Source organism: Cryptomeria japonica, chromosome 1 (assembly GCF_030272615.1).
Source record: "Cryptomeria japonica chromosome 1, Sugi_1.0, whole genome shotgun sequence".
Classification (NCBI taxonomy): domain Eukaryota; kingdom Viridiplantae; phylum Streptophyta; class Pinopsida; order Cupressales; family Cupressaceae; genus Cryptomeria; species Cryptomeria japonica.
In genome coordinates this window covers 214945833-214951832 of record NC_081405.1, presented here as the reverse complement: position 1 = coordinate 214951832, position 6000 = coordinate 214945833, and positions in this window count along the sequence as shown.

The window sequence follows — 6000 nt, the reverse complement described above, 5'->3', positions numbered from 1 at the left end:
CCCCTACAATATACAATATGAAGGGGAATATAGTGATAGTTGAGAAGACATCTCCTAGCACTTTTGGGTAGGAAACTCAACAAGTCAAGAGAGTTGAGAAAGGAAAGGAAAAATTGTTCAATTTTGTAGATGTCGAGGTGGATTTTGATACAAGTGTGCCACCCCCTTCTTCCCCTTGAGAAACAATCCATGAAGATGAGGTTGCTGAGGACATGAATGACTTAGATAGGGCCATCATCCCAAGTGCAATCCATGCTGAAGAGGCTGAAGGTCAAAGGATCATTTCCTCAAAGAAATTTGTAGCAGATGATAGTTTTGTGAACTATCCTAAGTTCAGGTCTCTTTGGCTTAGGAAAAAAATGAAGGACCTTTTTGATGAGGAGATAAATTTTTTTGATAGGAATAACTTCAAGTGCACTCTTGAGGAAGGCATGGAGATGATTAGAAATAGTAGCATGCTTCTTTTCCAAGGCTCTGACTTTGAGAAAATCTTTTTGTTGGACCAGATTATGTGGCAGAAGGACCCAAATTTTGCAAAAGAGTTCGATGATCATGGGTTTGCGGTGATTATAGGCCTAAAGGCCTTTTCTATATGGTCAGGGGCCCTAAACTTCCAAAAGCCTCTGGTTATGCAAGGTGGATAGCAAATGATAGGGGATGCATTAATCTGGACCCTTGAAGACACCAATGCATCAAAGGTCATGGCAATCACCTCACATGCAGTCCAATTTTCTTAATTAGCAGTGGATGACCTTGAGCAAAAGAACTTAAGATTAAAAGACACACATGTGGCTCTCAATGCAAATTAAAACAAATTATTCATTTAAAATTATGCATTGAAGGAGAAAATAAAGAGGATCACTAAAGATTCTTCAGGTGGAATTATGCCCAAAGAATTAGAAAGAGTGAATAAAGAATTGTAGAGAGTTAAGGATGAAGCTGAAAATATTTCTTTTGAAATTAGGAGAGATTCAATTTTGAGGATTTCAAATAAGATTATTGATAAATTGGATGAAGTTCACACTTCATATTCTTTCACATCTCTGCTCCTAATTCAGCTGGATGAAATTATTTTATTTTTAAAGCCAATAAGATTAACTTGGCTACCAAAGGATCAATAGTTGAAAGAGGTCATAATGGCAATAAAAGATGTGGCCCAACCACCCCAAATTATTGGGGTCACTTGGGAAAATTACAATTTACTGACTAAGAATTTGTCCAACATAGAAAAGGAAAAGAAATCAGTGTTGGGAATAATCAACTCTTTCTAGTGGCTTAAAAAGTCGCACGTCCCCACAATTTTGACAGATGATGGATATATGAAGAGCCTAGAGGAATGGAGGCAAGGCTTCCAAGATGAAACTAATACAGTTCTGACATCTTTGGCCACTAATCCAAACTAAATGGATACCTCTTTAAATATTATTGATAAGATCATGGAGGTAGATAAGATGTATCATAGATTTGCCTTGGGAGCTGTAGTTTTACCTACCCATACAACAAAGAAGGCAATAAGAAAATTCCAAGGATTGAGGGATTTTTCTTGGCCAACCAATTAAATAGAGGAATTTCATAAAAGGTACTTCTCCCTAGAAGAGGAGCAGCCTCAGGAAGAAGACTAGCTGCAATTTTTCTTTTTTTTTACAGGTTACTAAATTTGAGGAAGATTGATAGAAACTTTGAATCATCAAAGACTATTCTCCAGGTTACACACTGCCAAGCACCAAGATGTACTTGAGATCCTTACAAAACCATGTGTCAAGGTACTAATGAAGAGTTAGATTTTGTGGACTTGCAGTCCAAAGCTGCTAGGAAGGTGTCTTCCTAGTTGGCTGCATTTATTGAAGTTAGGAAGATTGCATGAATGATGATAAGGACAAGAATGGGCCTTATGGAAAATTGTAATGACTTTTACTATTCGCATATGTCTTCTTGGCCTAACGCTTGGTTTTCTCCCTTGTGTTATAAAAGGGAATTCAAGGCCAAGAAGAAGGATTCTAAATTTTTTGTTTTAGCATGTACTAGGATAGCTTTGAAGCAATATATTGACAAAAAAGTCTCTTACAAATTTTTAGCACATCAATTTACCATGAATGTATCATTTTATACTAAAAATCAATAAAGAGAATATTCATTTTTCCTACTCAAATCTATTGTATGGTATTGTATGAATTGTTATGTCAATAAAATGTTCAATTTGTCTTTTCTAATGGAGGATGTGTATGTCATGATAGGTTTCATTTCAATTAAATTAATTGAATTCTATCTTGAATACTGCAACACTTGTGTGAAAGGTTTTGTGAGAAAGTTAATGAATTTATTCTAGGTGTGAGCATTTTAAGCAAGTCCTGAGTGCCTAGTATTGGATTCTAATGCTGATATCATGATATTGCTGGTCTTTAGACATTTTATTTGACTCTGTATCTCCCTCAAACAGGCACTGGTCATACTTTTATGGGTTTTAGGATCATTCAACATTCTTATTTCACCTTTTAGATTTTTTTTTCCAGTTCTTTTGCATTAGGAGTAGAATAGATTAGAACCAGTTTAATGCAAGCAAAGTAATACAAACTAATGTTCAAGCTACAATTCATAGTATATCTTACTTTTCCTTGGTATATTTTCATTGAAATCATTTGTTTAGCATTGCAATGTCTATCCATGTAAAGTTGAAATATCGTGAAACATTGCAATAGGGATACCCACCTAGGTCCTATAGAGCCTAAAGAGTAGAAAATTGTAGCCTTTGTGTTGAATCTTGTTCGTTGGCCAAAACCAATCCTAAGTTTGTCAATGAGCTAGTGGAAACTCCTCTAGGATCTGGGACCCATTGATTTGGGAACCAACAGATTGGCGACTTTGTTGGGGAAGCAAAGTTAAGATTGTGTCAAGAGAATATTTTATGCCTAGTAGTCCTTGGCCAAAGTATAGAGTTACTAAAGAAAATATATTCCCATCTTGGGTGGTGACTCTAAAAAGAATTAAAGCTAGTTCATATCTGGAGAGGCTCACATGAGCATCAAGAAGGATACAAATACTACTACAAGGAGGACTGAACGCATTGCAAGGTACAATGCATCAAACATTGATTTTAACTCAGATAAAGAAGCTGATCAAGGGAGAAAAAAGGGTATCAAATATACAATAAGCAAAAAGTGGAATGTCAAGAACAAAGGTATTCCTCAAACTACTTTTTCTCAAACATCAGTTAATTCTCCTATTGTTAGAATAGAGGAACAAAATTAGTTGTATATTGATATAAGAGGGAAGGGTATTTCAAAGGGTTATCATAGTGACACATATAGATTTGCATATGAGGTAGAAGATACAAGTAGTGAAGAATCCTTTCCAAAAGGGGATCTTTTTATTAGTTACACATTCCCTAATATGGATAAAAACTTACAAAATCCCTACTATGAAGGTCCTGCTCAGGACCAAGCTGCTTATGACAAGTTATATGTAAACTTTGAAAGTGTTAGGTTAAAAAAAGAGTTTTAAGCTAGGTATTATGATCAATTAGTTAATGTACAATGTAACGTTGGTCTAGAGTACACTATAGATACCCCTGTTTCTATGAGTTTTCCTTCTACACAAAATATTTTTCAAAATTAGTTCACTGAGTCCAATGTATGCTCTACCTCTGGGAATGTAATCAGAGGATCAATAGAAGAGTTGTAGAGATAGTTGGAACAAGTAAGAAGAGAAAGGGACATGATGGCATGAGAAATGTTAAATTTGGTCAATCATCAGTCAATGCAAATCCCTTCCCATGAAATGTCTGGTCAGGTATTTAGTGTCCCTAGTATTGTTAGCTTCCCTTTAGTCACTTTTGCATATGTGTCTTCCCATGTGAATACTATTAATGCATCAACCCATTCTGCCACAAGTATTATTGCTCAAACTCCTATTGTAAGTGTTCTTTCAACATGTGCAACAACGGCTACCCAAGCTTCTATCTGAGAAAATATTTCTAGTACCATGGCCAGTATTGTGCCAATGTCATAGGCATGGACAACTGGAATGACTGATTTGTCTTCCATCTCTACAAGAATAAGTATCCCCCCTCCTACCATAAAAAATAGAAGCACTGGTTAGGCAAGTACTAGTCAACAACATAGATCCTAGCAACATCATTATGGTGCACAAAGTCAATACAACATGTCATGTCAGATTTTGGCTCACCACCTCTGCAAAATCCTTTTATCCTGTAGTATCCTACCCCACCAGTATATCATAACAATAGCCAAATGGGAGGAAATAACACTGACCAACAATATTTGTAATTCTTGTAATTATAGCAGCAAATTGCAGGATAATATCAACAACAATATCGAATACCCCTACAAAAACAACAACAACAACAACATCAAGTTCCTAATCAAGGAAACACTCACCAACAACAAATACAAAATCAGTTTTCTAGGAGACAAATGCAACTAGATAGATATAGACAAATTGATTTCACTACGATAATAGGTTTTTTAAATCTAGTAAGCAATGAATTAAGAGATGCATTCCCTAAATTCTCAAGAAATAATGTAATCTTAGGAGAAGATCATCTCAAAACATTCCAAAACATAATGGATAACTTTGAAGTTGAAGGTGAAGATGTTTTCATCAAAATGTTTATGCAATCTTTAACTGATGATGTTAGGGAATGGTACAAGTGTTTTGCTTATTTATCTATTAGATCATTTCAAGTCTTTAAAATAATGTTTAGAGATTAGTATGGTGATCATTCAAACCCTAAATTTTCTTTGCATGAGTTAACTAGTATAAAATAATTTAGAATGAGGATGCTGCTTTTTTCAATAACAGGCTCATCAAAATATTGAATAAAATTCCTCTTAGTCTAAAGCCAACTGATAATATGAACCTCATTTTCTATTTTGATGCTTTTGATCCTAAGATAGGGTATGAGTTGAGATCAAGTAACCCCCCAAAATTGGCAATTTCTTTTAAACTTGCTCATACCATTGAAAACAATAGAAATGCCTCAAGAAAAACATCAAGAAGAGATGATGTTAGGATTTTGTCAAATCCCAAAGGACATCATAACAATGTGCCTAAAGAAGAGGATAAGCTGGATAAGTTCATGAGTGTCTTCAAGGATTTGAGTTACAAATTGGTTAGAAATGAGAAAGGAATATTACATGATAGGACTAACTTTGAAAGGCATGATAGACCTAAGTTTCATGATATGTCCTACAACACAAACTGGAAAGATGGGTGACTAGTGGTTAGTAACAATAAAGAAACACCTGATCCATTGAAAAGGCCAGGTGCTCATCTTGTGGAAGACAATCCATGGTGTATAACATGTAATCTTCCACATACACAAGCCCAATATGCAGTAGCAAAGTCCATGGAAGAGGATGAAGATGTCTATTCTAGCTGCAAGGAAGACGTATTCACTGATCACATGGTGAATATGTTTTCTTTCCAAGATGATAATGAGTTTGAATGATCAGCCTCTAAATAAAATTAAGTATAAATAGATGTATATATTCAAATATTATGGAATAGCAACCATCATCAATAATTGTTTTCTGATGAAGAAAACATGGAAGAACATAGGGTCAATGCCTCTAATGATTAGCCTGAAAATATCAATTTGAGAAGACCCTTTGAGGAAGAAATCAAAAGAATTATTGTGGCTATTGTCACTCAGATTAAGAGGGCACAATTTAAGACCCTGAGGTGCTTTTCCCAGCTAAGGAAAACCAGGTGGAATGTTTATAAAGGATAAGAAACTAGAACTAAAGAAACATATTCCTCCACCATATATAGAAGAAAAGAACAAGGTGGTAAAGACCATCCTTTCCCAGTAGTATGTTCCAAAAGGGAGCACAAAATTCAAAAGGACTGAAAAGGAGGTCGCAACTAAAATTCCTCTGAAAGATATTGTTACTGAGAAGGAAAACCAACCCTAAGTAACAATTCAAAAGAAGGCTAATCCAGGTACTTCTACAACACCTTCTTTTGATATTATGAAAACAT